Source organism: Podarcis melisellensis (genome assembly GCF_964234715.1).
Source record: "Podarcis melisellensis genome assembly, chromosome: 8".
Lineage (NCBI taxonomy): Eukaryota > Metazoa > Chordata > Lepidosauria > Squamata > Lacertidae > Podarcis > Podarcis melisellensis.
The window spans coordinates 78,999,780-79,015,717 of record NC_138540.1 but is presented as its reverse complement, the minus strand read 5'-3'; the positions used below and the strand labels follow the sequence as shown (position 1 = coordinate 79,015,717).

The 15,938-nt window shown below is 46.1% G+C and overlaps 1 protein-coding gene across 1 annotated transcript in view; it reads left to right on the top strand.

Moving 5' to 3' along the window:
- The first annotated feature begins 4,244 nt into the window (after nucleotides 1-4,244).
- Nucleotides 4,245-15,938, top strand: part of LOC309376189 (phospholipase A2 inhibitor and Ly6/PLAUR domain-containing protein-like) — a 38,053-nt gene continuing 26,359 nt past the window's right edge. The window contains exon 1 of the transcript XR_014171078.1: nucleotides 4,245-4,263. The gene's annotated coding sequence lies outside the window, so the exon portion shown is untranslated. The remainder of the gene's footprint in view (nucleotides 4,264-15,938) is intronic.

Here is a 15,938-nt window from a genome sequence, read left to right as displayed (position 1 = left end):
AGGGTTCTGTCTTGGGCCCGGTCATATTCAACATCTTTATCAACGACTTGGGTGATGGACTCAAGGGCATCCTGATCAAATTTGCAGATGACACCAAACTGGGAGGGGTGGCTAACACTCCAGAGGACAGGATCACACTTCAAAACGACCTTGACAGATTAGAGAACTGGGCCAAAACAAACAAGATGAATTTTAACAGGGAGAAATGTAAAGTATTGCACTTGGGCAAAAAAAATGAGAGGCACAAATACAAGATGGGTGACACCTGGCTTGAGAGCAGTACATGTGAAAAGGATCTAGGAGTCTTGGTTGACCACAAACTTGACATGAGCCAACAGTGTGACGTGGCAGCTAAAAAAACCAATGCAATTCTGGGCTGCATCAATAGGAGTATAGCATCAAGATCAAGGGAAGTAATAGTGCCACTGTATTCTGCTCTGGTCAGACCTCACCTGGAGTACGGTGTCCAGTTCTGGGCACCACAGTTCAAGAAGGACACTGACAAACTGGAACGTGTCCAGAGGAGGGCAACCAAAATGATCAAAGGCCTGGAAACGATGCCTTATGAGGAACGGCTAAGGGAGCTGGGCATGTTTAGCCTGGAGAAGAGGAGGTTAAGGGGTGATATGATAGCCATGTTCAAATATATAAAAGGATGTCACATAGAGGAGGGAGAAAGGTTGTTTTCTGCTGCTCCAGAGAAGCGGACACGGAGCAATGGATCCAAACTACAAGAAAGAAGATTCCACTTAACATTAGGAAGAGCTTCCTGACAGTAAGAGCTGTTCGACAGTGGAATTTGCTGCCAAGGAGTGTGGTGGAGTCTCCTTCTTTGGAGGTCTTTAAGCAGAGGCTTGACAACCATATGTCAGGAGTGCTCTGATGGTGTTCCTGCTTGGCAGGGGGTTGGACTCGATGGCCCTTGTGGTCTCTTCCAACTCTATGATTCTATGATTCTATGAAAGGCCCTATGCATTACAGACTGAGATTTAACAATCAGAAGTCTGGAGATCTTGAGATATTTCCTGATACGAGTTTTGGAAGTGACACTACAGACAGGAAAAGTACATCTGGAGTTTGCTACATGTACAACCATGGTCTATTTGATTGGTTGTACAAGAAGCATACAACAGTAAACTTAAGTTCTTGTGAAGCTGAACTGAATGCACTGTCTTATTCATTTGTGGATTGTGAATGGTTGTTACAATTGTGTAAAGACATGAGAATTCCTGTAAAGTGTCCAATCCAGGTTTATCAGGACAACAAAGCATGTTTGGCTTTGCTGACTTCTGAAGGTTGTAAGCAAAGCACGAAGCACTTGCAATTGAAGCTGCAACATGCTAGAGAATGTGTTCAGAAAGGAATCGCAACGGTGTCCTACATGCCAGGTAATGAAATTCCTGCTGAATTATTGTCCAAGGTTGTTCCAAGGGATCAACACTGTACCTATGTACAGAAATTGGGTTTGTTCTGAGATTGTACTGATACACTGCCCAGTGGTGTTCACAGAAAGGGGGAGGATGTTAGTTTCTGGTTTGCCACTGAGCAGCTGCTTGGAGTCACAGGACTCTGTTTACATTCCAGGGATTCCAGGCTATTGGAAGTCTCACGGGAGTGAGCAGACAGGATGTGACGTTAGTGGTTTCCTGTTTCCTTTGTTCCTTTGTTCAGTTGCTCTCTGTTTTCATAGAAAGAGGATGTATTTTTCCTTGCTCTCTGCGTAGCTTAGAAATAAAGCATAGCACGTAGCCAAACCTCTTGTCTCTTCCCTGTGCTGGGAACTCTGCTGAATGGATGGAAATGTGCCTTGGAGCCTCATCAAAGGTTTGAGGTCGTTAATTATTAGTCGGAGGCGATTCCGGAGGCTCAGCCAGAAAATGGAGCTTTATCAGCTTGGCCGAGCGGAGATGCCGACATTTTTGGTCATGGGCCCAGATGAATGGCAGAAGAACGGAATGCAGCTTATCTTCTCTGCATGTCAAGAAGATTGATGAGCGGTATGTGCTCTTGCCCCAGGAAGCCTGCCAGTCCCTAATTGATGGCAGTAAGGGGTGGACTTTGAACTTTTATCCAAAGCACTGACCAGTTGCGGCAGAAGTTCAGCACAACGCAAAGGCCTCAAGTAGTGTGCCTTTGGAATGCAGCTGGTAAATAGACGCAGTTTGCTTTAAAGACACAGACATGGCTGGTGATAGAGTAACAGAGGCTCTTGAGAATGCGTTTGGAATTCCAAAGTTTCAATTTTTTTTTTTATCAAAACTGGGTGCAGTATGCAGAGGCTCTGCTACGAAAAGAGGGTCTGTTTAATGTGAAAACAGACACACACACCCCAGCTCCTGTAACTGATGAATGGAAAACTAAGGATTCCAAAGCAAGGGGAACTCTGACGCTGATTGTGTCTCCTGAAGAGTTATATCTCTTGCGTGACAAGGTCTCAGCCAGGCAGATGTGGGACAGTCTGCAAGAGTCACATTTGAGAACGGAGGCTGGTGCATCTTTGTTCTTTTATGCCAAGTTGCATGATATGGTACTTGCTGAAGGAGCAAGTCGTATGCGCTCTTCTCATGGAAATGCAGAATCTAAGGCATGAGTTGCAACAGCGTGGAATCACCTTTCCAGAGGCTGTGTATTCCTTCATGATTCTACATTCTTTGGGTTCAAGTTGGGAAGTGATTGCCAGCCAGCTTGCTGTTTTGCCTACTGCTCAGCTAACGGTAGCGAATGTTACTGCTGTGGTGTTAAATGAAGCGGATTGCCGCAGTGCTAGCTGCATCACTAAATGGGAGTCCTCACAGATGTCATCCCAGAATGCAGTGCAACCACTAGATGGTGCCAAAGCTTTGAAGGCAGTGAAATGCTACTTGTGTGGATGTCTAGGCCATGTGAAAAGGGAATGCAAACATTCCAAGGCCAAGGAAAGAGCAGCACAGCGAAACCTCAATGCGTAGAAAAGGCAAAGGCAAAGGTCCGATGTCCAGGACAAAGCAACACAAGGCAATGGTCTCATGCTTCACTCCAAAGGTCCAGAAGACATTAGATCTTTTTCATCGTTGACTTGGGAGCCACCAGGCATGTCTGCAAGGACAAACACCTGTTCGTGTCCTGTGACTCCAAGGAGCTGCTCAGTGGCAAAAGAGAAGCTTACAGTAGCTTGGGGTGTTTCTAGTGCCATACGGGAGCTTGAGGGCCAGGTGGCCTTAGTGGCATGGAGTGCCATATGTCACCTTCAGTTGATATCCCAGCTTTGCCAATTTCTGGACAGGACTAGCCTTACTTCATTGCCCACCCTCTGGTAACATCTAGATTACAATATGTGGGGCTGCCTCTGAAGATGGTTCAAAAACTTGAGCTGGTGCAAAATTGAATGTCCAAATTGCTCATAAGAACAAGACATTCTGACCATATAACGTTGATCCTGGCCTGACTGCACTGGTTGCCAATTAATTTCTGGGCCAAATTCAAAAGCTGGTGTTGACCTATAATGTCTTGCACAGCTAAGGACCGTAAGGACTGCCTCTCCCCATATGAACTGACTCTGACCCTGCACCTGTCATCCAAGGCCCTTCTCTAGGTTCAGAAAATGACAGACCTGAGAACAGGCTTTTTCTGTGGCAGCTTCCTGCCTGTGGAATGCTCTCCCCAGGGAGGCTCACTTGGTGTAATCATTGCATGTGTTTCAGCACCAGGCAAAAGCATTATTCTTTATCATTCCAGACCTTTGGCCATTGAATAATCTATGGTTTGTTAAAGCAGCGGGGGACTGCTAATATGATTATATTATAAGAATAAGAATAATAGTTGTAAATTAAGGCAAAGAGGCAGTAGCCACAGGTTCTTATTCCTAAAGGATGTTGAGTTTGGGAGCACTGCAGAAGTGGTCCCCAATTCCCCCTCCCACAAAGACATTTGCTTGTTGCAGCAGTTATCATGTGATGTGCTAAATGTTGTGTGATTTTTAATTGTGCTTTTCTTATTGCCTTTAATTCTTCTGTTGTATTTTATTTTCTCCTACAAACTTGGCCTGTGAAGTGAACATTCACTACCTCCATCCTAGCCTAATCTTTTTTCAGTTTTTTTTTGCAGATGTAGTTATTTCTTTCCAATTCTGTCTCACAGATGGGTCATTAATTTATGGCATTGCTGACATGGGATGTGTTACAACTTGTTCCTCAGAGAACTACAGTTTCACTACATTACAAGGTTACTTAGAAAGTGAAATCAACTGCTGCCAAGATGACTTTTGCAACCACAAATATATTTACGGTAAGTAGCTGCATTCTTTTAGAATTATACATATCTATGTATTCCTGAGCATGAATAGCATTGATGTTTCACATTTTCTCATTGGTTGCTCATAGACAAATGATACTGTTCCAGTGCAATATTCATCTTCCTAGTTTACATGGGAGGTGATTAGAATCAGCATCACCATCTGTGTCTCAAGGAGAAAGCAAGTGTCCTGTCTGATGCACTTATTGACAAAGAGCTTCAAATGACCCCTGGTTGATTCTTCATTTATTGCAGGATTGGGAGGAGATAGAGAGAAGAATGCATTTCCTCCTTGCTCCCTACTAACTCAACTAGATCCTAGATCCTCTTGCAGGGGAGAACTGTGGAGGAAGTGAGTTGACCCCTAATTGCCGATGATGGCTCTCCAGCTAGAGAACTACAAAAGCAGCACCGCTGAGGCAAAAGGTGTTGGGACTGTGATGAGGGTACCTTCAGTGAAAGTTTTAATATGGTCTCCTACATGGTTTGGATTGTCTGGGGACACTCCTTGCTAGCAGGAAGGAGTATCAGGGAATTGGGGTGTGCACTTCCGCCCATCCTCAGGTAAGAGTCTGGAATGGGAGGCAGTGACCTTGGAAGGAATGAAATTGTCAGGAATATCTGTGTGACTAGTGGAGGAAATTTGCACTATTATTTTATATGGTTCAGCCAGTGAAAAGTTCCTTTCTTTTCTTAGTTTTTGTAGTACATTTTGTGTGTGTGTATGTGGTAGGAGTGACTGCTGGTAGGGGTTGGTGGCTGAGTAAGAGATTTTTAAACAACTAGATGGATGATGTGTTTGCGTGAATTTGTGAGGGAGAAGGATGTGCTTTGATGATACCTTGCTTTTAAATAGATCTTATTGTTTTATTGAATTTCACACCATTTGAAATGCAATGGTCATTCACTGTGGGGGTGCCCAGCCACCTCAAACATTTTATGTGGGGGCAATGGGACCCCGACCCCTAGGAGTTGGCTACTACTATATTATGTATAGTATATTATGTATATGGGACACAGGTGGCGCTATGGGTTAAAGCCTCAGCGCCTAGGACTTGCCGATCGAAAGGTCGGCGGTTCGAATCCCTGCTGCGGGGTGCGCTCCCGCTGCTCGGTCCCAGCGCCTGCCAACCTAGCAGTTCGAAAGCACCTCCGGGTGCAAGTAGATAAATAGGGACCGCTTAACAGCGGGAAGGTAAACGGCGTTTCCGTGCGCAGCTCTGGCTCGCCAGAGCAGCGATGTCATGCTGGCCATGTGACCCGGAAGTGTCTGCGGACAGCGCTGGCCCCTGGCCTCTTAAGTGAGATGGGCGCACAACCCCAGAGTCTGTCAAGACTGGCCCGTACGGGCAGGGGTACCTTTACCTTTACCTTATATTATGTATATACATACATATGCTTTTGATTTATAAACCACTTAGAGCAGGCATGTGCAAAGTCTAACCCGGGGGCCTAATCCGGCCCGCCAGTCAGTTTAATCTGGCCCCTGCGGCAGTTAATTTCCAGGGCTAAAATCCCAAAAGAAGGTCAACAACTTCAATCCAAAAAAAAAAGGTTTGGACACTCCTGACTTAGAGGCTTTGAGACTGTTTTATGTATTAAGTGGTATATGAATGTATCAGATGTAAAATAATAAAAAGAATAAAAAATAAAAAGAACCCAAAGTTTTATTTACTATTATAGCTATATCTATAGCTATATCTTTAGGTCACAACACAGTTTACAACATAGCAACAAAACAAACAACATAATATTCATGCATAACATTATATGGCATTTCAATCTAGTTTTTCAAGGTAGTAAATTTCAATCTGCATCATCACCTTGATTAATGCCAGAAGCAGAGTGCAGTGGAGAATATGACATCCATCTTGGAGGATTCTAGAATTGAGGCCTAGGGTTTTTATGGAGATATATGTCTTGAATCCATGTGTCAACAGCAGTCATTTCTTTTGGCAGGGCCACTTCGTGACGTCAATGGGCGAAAGTGTGAGGCCTGTCATGCTTCTGTCTCAGAAGGCTGTTCAGATTTGAAAACTGTTGGTTGTCATGATGCTGAGACTCAATGCATTTCATTTGTTATTGTTCACAGTAAGTAAGCACTGCCTGCCAATGAATGAGAGAGGAGAAACTCAGCCTGCTAGGGGTGGGTGGGTTGCTTTCTCGTTCTATTTGTGGTTTAATGCCAGAAAACAGATTGCATGTGTGTTGGGGGGGAGGTGTTCCCCTCAAAAAATATCACAGTGTAAATGTCACTTTTGATTCGTATTTCTTTAGATGAGCCTGTATCTTCTGAATGCACGGGGGATGAGAAATTACATAAATTATGTGCAAAACTGTTTTTTAAAAAAGAGTGTTTCAACTAGTCTTTTTTTTGAAAAAGTAAAAGCAGACATTGTGTTCTGATCTGGAATGCAATTTGCCATAATTCTTCTCTATAAGAGACTTTTATTATTTCTAAATGTTAAACATCTGTATGATATTCAGCTATACGACTTTTAGAAGACTTCTGATGGCAGCTCTGTATAGAGAAGTATTTAATATTTGATGCTTTACTGTCTTTTATATTTTGTTGGAAGCTGCCCACAGTGGCTGGGGCTACCCAGGTAGATGGGCCGGATACAAATAATAAAGTAGTAGTAGTAGTAGTAGGGGACGCAGGTGGCGCTGTGGGTTAAAGCCTCAGCGCCTAGGACTTGCCGATCGAAAGGTTGGCGGTTCGAATCCCTGCGGCGGGGTGCGCTCCCGCTGCTCGGTCCCAGCGCCTGCCAACCTAGCAGTTCGAAAGCACCTCCGGGTGCAAGTAGATAAATAGGGACCGCTTACCAGCGGGAAGGTAAACGGCGTTTCCGTGTGCGGCTCTGGCTCGCCAGATGCAGCTTTGTCACGCTGGCCACGTGACCCGGAAGTGTCTCCGGACAGCGCTGGCCCCTGGCCTCTTGAGTGAGATGGCCGCACAACCCCAGAGTCTTGCAAGACTGGCCCGTACGGGCAGGGGTACCTTTACCTAGTAGTAGTAGTAGTTGTTGTTGTTACTCCTCCTCCTCCTCCCCCTAACAGTAGCAGCAGCTACAACAACAATCTCTTTCTTATTTTTGACAATAATTTTTATTGAACGATTTTATGTTACAGAAAACATTATAACCATACTACCACAAAATATAATTGAGAAAGAAAAATTACATACATCAATATTTTGTTTGTTTTTTGTTATTTACCATCTTATTTCCTCCCAAACAATTCCATACAAAACACACCCACACAAACACACACATAATAATAATAATAATAATAATAATAATAATAATAATAATAATAAATAGTGATAATAATGAAAATCATTTCCCCCCTCTTTTATCTTACAAAATATTTTCTTCAATCTTGACTTCCTGTCAAGTCCCTTCACATATATGTTATCTTACAATTGAAAATACACAAAGCAGTAAACCTTTCTATATAGATTTTCCAATACATTCAGAAAACATAATAAATCCTTAATTGTTGTCCACCTACTTTTACTTTCTTTGTCACTCAAATGCTAGCACAGAGTCAAAACTATTATTGTCTTTTTGAACATATCTTCTATAACCATCCCATTTTTCCGCAAATTTTTGCTTCGAGTTTTCTCTGAGTTTGCTAGTCAATTGAACCATCTCCTCAAATTCCTGTAATTTAATTTGCCAGTCTATTATTTTTGGAGCCTCCTGATCTTTCCATCTCTTGGCTATGAGTATTCAAGCCGCTGCAGCTGCATACAAGAGTATCTCTCTTGAATTTTTTTGGATCTCTTTATCTAAAATACTTAATAGAAATGCCTCCAGTTTTTTAGTAAAAGTTATCCCCATCATCTTTTTAAATTCATCATATATTTTCCCCCAAAAAGTCTTAATCTTTTCACACATCCACCACATGTGGATCATGTCACTGTTATTTCCTTCACATCTCCAACAAGCATTCGCCAAATTTTTATACATTCTTTATAATCTGGAAGGAGTGAGGTACCACCTATGGGCCATTTTCATCATGTTGTCTCTTATGCTATAGCTGGCTGTAAATTTCAAATTTACATTCCATAGGTTTTCCCAATCTTTTAGCATAATTGGATGGCCCACATCTTGGGCCCACTTTATCAATGAAGCCTTAACCTCCTCATCCATTACTTTGTAGTCTAAAAGAAGTCTATACATTTTTGCGATTATTTTGGCTTTACTATTCAGTAGTTCTTTTTCAAATCTTGAAGGCTCCTTTTCAAAACCTATCTGCTTGTCCTGTCTGAACACTTCATTCACCTGGAAATAATCTAGTCAACTAGAAAAGTGATCTTTTATTTTCTCGTAACTTATCAGTATTTATTGACCCTCCTCTTCCCTTAATATTGTGTTATACGTTATCCAGTTCTCTTTGATTTTTTTTCTTTTTTTTCTTTTTTAACAGTGATTGCTTCTAGTGGAGAGTTCCATCTTGGCGTTTTCTGTTCCAAATATCTTTTGTATTTTTCCAATACCATCTATATGGCATTTAGTATTATATGATTTGGAAAGCTCCTATGTGCCTTTATTTTCCTGTAATTAAGATAGCCATGCCACCTGTCAGGGAACTGACATCGGAGCCAGAAGTGGAGGCAGGGCTCCCAAGCGATGCCGGAGAAGGGCCAAGCAGGGAGAGAGGGAACTCATCGGCTGGGGAAGAAAATCAGCGTAACACCAGGGATAAAGGGGGGCAGATGGGGGAATCAGAGAGGGGGCTCCAGGACTCTTCGCTGGAGACCAGCGGGGAGAGCACAGGTCCTCCGCTACCCACACCCACCGTGCGCAGAAGACTTCCACGCAGGGAAAGTAGGCGTAGACTTGGCATCAAAGAACTTCTTTGCTGGAAGAAGTTCAAGAAACGCCCACTGACGGATTCTGCTAGTGACTGAACAGCCACGAAGTGAAGGGCTGTCCAGCCAGGAAAAGGTTTAACCAGGCAACCTAGCCAGGAGTGGTGGCAACTTACGCACGAGCAACCCCATATAACCATTACACCACCCAAAACAGGTATCATGACCTTCTAGTTCTAAAATATCCCAATTTTTTAATGTACACCCATCTTTCAACCAGAGAAGACATGAGGCTTTGTAATATAACTTCAAATCTGTTAACCCGTAGCCACCTCATTCTCATTCTACAGTATCTATTAATATCTTATGCTTTATTCTTGGTCTTTTACCCTTCCACAAAATTTTAAAAATTTCTTTTTGCCACTTGTCAATACTGCTGGTCTTTCCTATAATTGAAATCGTTTGGAATAGAAAGAGTAGCTTCGGTAAAGCTATCATTTTAATTACCGAAATAAGGCCCAAGAATGATAAATTTAACTTAGTCCATGTCTCCAACTGTCTTTTGATATCTTTCCAACAATTGGTATAATTATCTTCATATAAGTTAATATTCTTTGGTGTTAACTATACTCCTAAATACTTAATTTTGGGGTAGATTTTAATTTGTATTATATTTTCTAGTTCTGCTTTTTCATCTGGCGACAGATTTTTAACTAATAGTTTTGTCTTATATTAATTCAGTTTAAATAGCAGCTACAGCAACAATCTCATTATGTGATTCTGGTATGCTTTTTATACTTGAGCAATACAGTTAATAACAATTAAAATGTTCCTATTCTGTATCTGCTGCACACACAAACTCATCCCTTACAACGCAGGTGTTCATTTGACAATGTCTCTTTCTTTTTACTAGATGACAGTTCAGCTCCTGATGAGATTTATAAAGGCTGTGCCAGCCCATCTCTTTGCGACATGGCCAGGAAATCCCTGTATAATGAATACTTTTCGGGCACTATGACTGAAGCACGATGCTATGATACACTGCCTTCCTCAGAACAGCTCAACTTTGAAGGGTAGTTAGGAGATGTCTTCTTCCTTTTGGATTCCACCATTTGCTGCAGTAGTGGAGGTGGAGGTTGCTTGCCTGGTTTTGGGAGTGCAGAGCGACTGGGATTCACAGGACTCCTGAGTCCTCTCTGGTTGGTCTCTCTCTCACACTCTCTTTGGCATTTTGTGGAGGGTGAATGGAATGCACAGAATAGAAAAGCTAAAGTAGGAGTGTGGGGTTTGGGGCCTCTGACTCATAATAATATGGTATATGGGTTAAAATTTCATTTGTTCATAAACGAAATAAATTGGTGTGGCAAATGAATCCTTGTGTGAGAGCATTTATCAAATTAAGAATATTTTGCAGTGGCAACAGCAAAGAACAGTGTCTTTAGAAGCACCAATGGGTACTTTATAAGTTATTTTATTGATTTAGCAAATGCTTAAACCACTCCATATTTCAATGAAATCTCCAAGTGGCTAACGCTATCAAAACGACATCATCAAAAATTCAAACAAATGCATAAAAAACAACTTCCCACCAATTTATCCAGAGGAGAACATTGAAGAAAGTTTTAAAATGCAGCTGATTCTGGGCTATCGTAGCTGCTTTTCTGGCAATTTGCCATGCAGCACTAGGCAGCCAGAGGAGATTACCGCTATCTGGCAGAACTCTGGAGAGCCATTGAGAGACTCAGGAGATAGGAACAATATCTTTGCACCACTAACCCCGTCCTCGTCCAAAATATAGCTATGGCAAATGTGTCCCTATATCTCTGTGCCAATTAGAGAGATTGGTTGGTTGGTTGGTTGGTTGAAATGAGTCCCCAGGGTATCTTTAGAAAGGGGGGGGGGTGACTGCTTGGGCTGTGCAATATTCAGCCCTACTAGGAAGGCCCTGATTCCATCTGTTGTTATGAGGCCTATCCTGCTATAGCAGATAAGGGAGGAGCCATGATTGCTTCAAGAACAGCGCCATATGGTAGTCTCAGGCTATGTCAGAATCCTACATTGACTCTCTTGTGGTGTGGTCCAATGCAAGAATGCATTGTATACTAGTATACTAGTCAATATACTAGTATACTAGTCAATGATCTCTGGCAGGCTAGGGACAAAGGTGGAAGCTGGTTCCTAGTTCTGCTGGATCTCTCAGTGGCTTTTGATACCATTCACCATGGTAACTGTCAGGGTTTCTGGGAGAGAGGAGGAGATGACAGAGGAGACGGAGAGCGAGTGGGAGGAGGGGCAGAAGGATGAGGAAGAAGATGACGGAATTCTGAGGGAATCCACGAGTCTGAGCAGCGAGTCAGAGGAGTCTCAAAAGGGGGTTACCTTAATCAAGCAAAAGGGAGGAGAAGGGAGAAGCGGAGAGGAGCCCAGTGGAAGACAGACGCAGCAAGAGGCGTCTCAGCCGGAACGGAGTAAAGGGGGTGGAGTCGTCAGCCTCTCGGAGGGAGCAGGATTAGGAGAGAACAGAGAAAGGGGGTTGGAGCAAGGTGTTCAGCCGGAAAGGGTGGAGAGCAGAACAAGGGGTGGTGTAGCGGTCGAAAGAAAGGTCAGCAGCAACGTACGCGCGCCAAGTTCAAACGTAGAGGCGCGCGGAAGTGGAGAGAGCTCAGGGGAGGAGCCCGGCCCTAAAGCCAGAAGGAGGGGGGAAGAGGCGGCAGAGGATTCAGCCTCAGGCGAGTCACGGAGAGAGGGAACCCAGGGGGGCAGGAAGACCCTGCGGAAAAGAAAGGAGAGGAAGAGGTGGTCTAGAGCCAGGCTATTAAGTTGGTGTGGAAGAGGGGAGGAGTCAGAGGGGACTTCAGCGGTCTAACGTGACAGACGTACGGCCACGATGCTGAACTGTACGAGAAGCAGAAATCTTCAATAAACTTTTCCTGTAAATAAACTGCAACGGAGTGAGGTCTCTTGTGAGCTGGGACCCGTCCTGGGTGGCCGTGACAGTAAGTCCCCTCTCAGAAAGCAAAAAATTTTTTTTGCGAAGCTCACGAACGGGAGCAGCCATGAGCGCTGAGGAGCAGCTGGTTGCACTGCGGGATCAGGTTACCGCTCTCACATCGGCAGTCATTGCTTCGCAGAAGAAGAATGACGACTTGGAGAAGACGTGCCAGGATTTGCAGGCAAGGTGGGAACACGCGGACAGGGCGGGGGCCCCAGGTTCCAGAGCGGAGGGCATTGCGCTTGGACGGAGGGGGGGTGCCCTGGTTCCGCATTTTAATGGCAACTTGCAAGACTATCCCAATTTCAGAGCGGACGTCGTATATGCACTGCATTTACTCCGTCACGATTTTAAAGATGAGGAGGAGAAAGTGAGGTTCATTGTTTCGCACCTGCATGGGGAGGCCAGGGCTTGGCTACGCAATCTGTGGCGCGAAGATGGACCGGCCCGTCGCAATTCAACTGCGTTCATCAAAGCGATGGATTCTTGTTTTCAATCCTCTGTGGATGTGGACATTGCGCGCCGTCAAATGCACGGGCTGAGGCAGGGGAAAGCGACTGTGCGCCAATACCACTCTAAATTTTTTGCATTACTCACCGCCTTAGATTGGCCAAAGGACAGTAAGCCGGTCAGAGATCTTTTTTGGGAGGGATTGAGCCCCCCCATCAAGGATGAGATCGCTAGGGGGGACAGACCCCAGACCCTAGAAGACGTGGTGCAACGGGCTTTAGCTATTGGAATTCGACATGAGGGACGTCCGTGGCACGAGGAGGACGGGCCCCAAGCGCGTGCGCAAGCGAGGACTCTCCCTTTTGTGCACAGGGATTTCAGCCGTGCGCACCCCTCGCCAATGGGGAAGGACAGCGAGGAGCCAATGGAGATTGGTGGTGCTAGGGCTCAGAAGCCATCCCAGAGTCCTGTCCCTGGTGCAGCCAAAGCGAAGCCTCCTAGAGGAACCAGGAAGTGTTACATCTGTGACAGTGCGCACCATATGGCGAAAGAGTGCCCCCAGAGGCTCCAGAAGCACACTGCAGCACTGGCAACTGTAACAGCAGAGGTGCAACCAGGGGAGCAGCTTCAGGGAAACGACAGTGCCTGGCTGGAAGCAGAGCTACTGGGGCTCAGCCAGGTGGATCTGTAGACAAGCCCCCAGCATCACTGCAGAGCGTGGACCCTTTGCCTCCCAGACCGGCAGTTCTGCTCACAGCAACACTCCAGTTGCCTGATGGGAGACTCCTCGAGGTTCCAATAACGATCGATTCGGGAAGCAACGCCGACTTCGTGGGACTGCAGTTCGTTAAGCAGCACAACATGGCGCTCCTGCCTGCAACGACGCCTCTAAACGTGGTCACGGTAGACGGCAGGAAGTTGCTGGGGGGGCAAGTGGTGCAGCAAACCCCTCCCATGATGATGCAGATTGGCAACCATCGAGAACTTATTAGTTTCAATGTCACCCACTTATCGGACACACCCATCGTGTTAGGCATGAGTTGGCTGGAGAGGCACAGTCCCGCGGTTGCGTGGTACCAGCGGCAGATCACCTTTTGTTCATCGTATTGTGCTCAGCATTGCTTTCAGACCGATCAGGGAGGAGAAGCCGAGCAGCAGTTGCATCTGGGTATGGTGCAAACAGTGCCTCACAAGTACCAGGACTTCTTGGAGGTTTTCTGTGAGAAGGAAGCTGACAAGTTGCCGCCTCACAGACCTTACGACTGCGCGATTGATTTAGTGCCAGGGGCGCAACTGCCTGCTGCCAAGCTGTACTCCATGTCGGAAGACGAGATGCAAGAGCTTCGGGAGTTCATAGACCATAACCTCAAGCGAGGTTTCATCCAGGAATCTAAAGCAGCGGGTGGCAGCCCTGTGTTCTTTGTGAAGAAGAAAAACACGCCCCAAAAAAGGCTTATAGTGGATTACAGGTTCATAAACAGCTTGACTAAGCCCAAAGCTTTCCCCATGCCCAAGATTGACGACCTTTTAGCGACCGTCAGGAGGGGCAAGATTTTCACCAAGCTGGACCTACGTGGAGCTTACAATCTCATCCGCATCCGGAAAGGAGATGAGTGGAAGACCGCCATGTTCACCCCTCTGGGCACATACGAATACAGAGTCATGCCTTTCGGTCTCCAAAATGGCAGCCACGTTTTTCAAGCATTTATGCACCACGTGCTAGCAGGTCTCCTCTACAAGAAGTGTGTCTGCTTTCTCGACGATATCCTGATTTTCTCGGAATCGCCGGAGGATCACGATAAGGACGTGAGGGAGGTCCTGCAGAGGCTGAAGGACCACAGGCTGTACGCCAAGTTGGAAAAATGCCAGTTTGATGTCAGAGAGGTTGATTTCCTTGGCTACAAGTTGTCCGACGAGGGACTGGCCATGGACAGGGCTAAGGTTCAAGCGCTGTTGGACTGGAAAAGCCCTCGAAATCGGAAAGAGGTCCAGAGGTTCATCGGCTTTGCCAATTTTTACCGCAAGTTTATTAAAGGTTTTGCGAACGCGACGGCGGCTATCACTGACACCCTCAGTTCCAAGAAGAAGAAGTTCGTCTGGACCGAACAAGCGGAGCGGTCCTTCCGGACGCTTAAAGGTCTTTTCGCCTCCGAAGAGCAGCTGCTCCACGTGAATCCCGGCAGACCCATGCGGGTAGAGACCGATGCGTCAGACAGAGCGGTTGGGGCCGTTCTTTTGCAAGAGGATTCACAAGGCAACTGGAGACCGGGTGCGTTCTACTCCCGGAAGCTCAGCAAGACGGAGCGCAATTATACCATATGGGACAGGGAGTTGTTGGCCATTCATGCAGCTTTCAAAGCGTGGCGACACTTCTTAATAGGAGCCAAGCACACGGTGCAAGTCCGCACGGATCACAAGAACTTAGAGTATTGGCGGACGGCTAAGTTACAGACCCAGCGACACATGCGCTGGGCGGAGTTCTTTGCGGATTTCGACTTCAAAATAGAATACATCCCAGGAGACTCCAATGTTATTGCAGACGCGCTGTCCCGAAAGCCGCAATACTTGGAGGAAGCAGCTCCAATCGCAGCAAAGCACATTTTCGCACCGCAGGCGTGGACGTGCGCTACCATCGCAGTCGACCTGGACGCGGTGCGACGCGCGTTGCAAAGGGATCAGTTTGCACAGTCCAAGATGGAGGAGCTACGCGGAGGGTCGCGAGACAACGATGAGTTCCAATTGCAAGATGGACTTTTGACTCGTAAGGGTGCCCTTTACGTGCCCACCGACGATCTTCGAGCCAAGGTTCTGCAACAATTGCATGACGCCCCTAGTGCAGGCCATTTCGGCAAAGAGAAGACGATGGAGTTGGTGGCTAGAGACTTTTGGTGGCCCCAGATGAGAGGAGAGGTGGCGGACTACGTCGCCAGGTGTGATATCTGCCAGAGGTCCAAACCAGTGCACCAGAAGCAGGCGGGATTGCTAGAACCGCTGGAGACACCGCAGCAACCGTGGGAGAGGGTAGCGTTGGACTTTGTTACGGACCTGCCCAGCTCCAGAGGTAAGACGGCGGTGTTAGTGGTGGTGGACTTGTTCACCAAGATGGCGCATTTCATCCCTTGTGCCAAGGTGGCGACGGCAGAACAGACCGCAAAGCTCTTCATCGATCACGTCTTCAGAGTGCATGGACTTCCGCAGTCCGTCTTGTCCGACAGGGGGCGCCAGTTTGTTTCCACTTTCTGGCGAAAGCTTCTGGGCATCTTGCACGTCAAAATCAACCTGACATCGGCGAGACATCCACAAACCAACGGTCAAGCGGAGAGGGTCAACGCGATCATGCAGCAGTACCTGCGGTGCTACGCCAACCAGCGACCTGCGGCGTGGGTGGACTATCTGCCGATGGCTGAA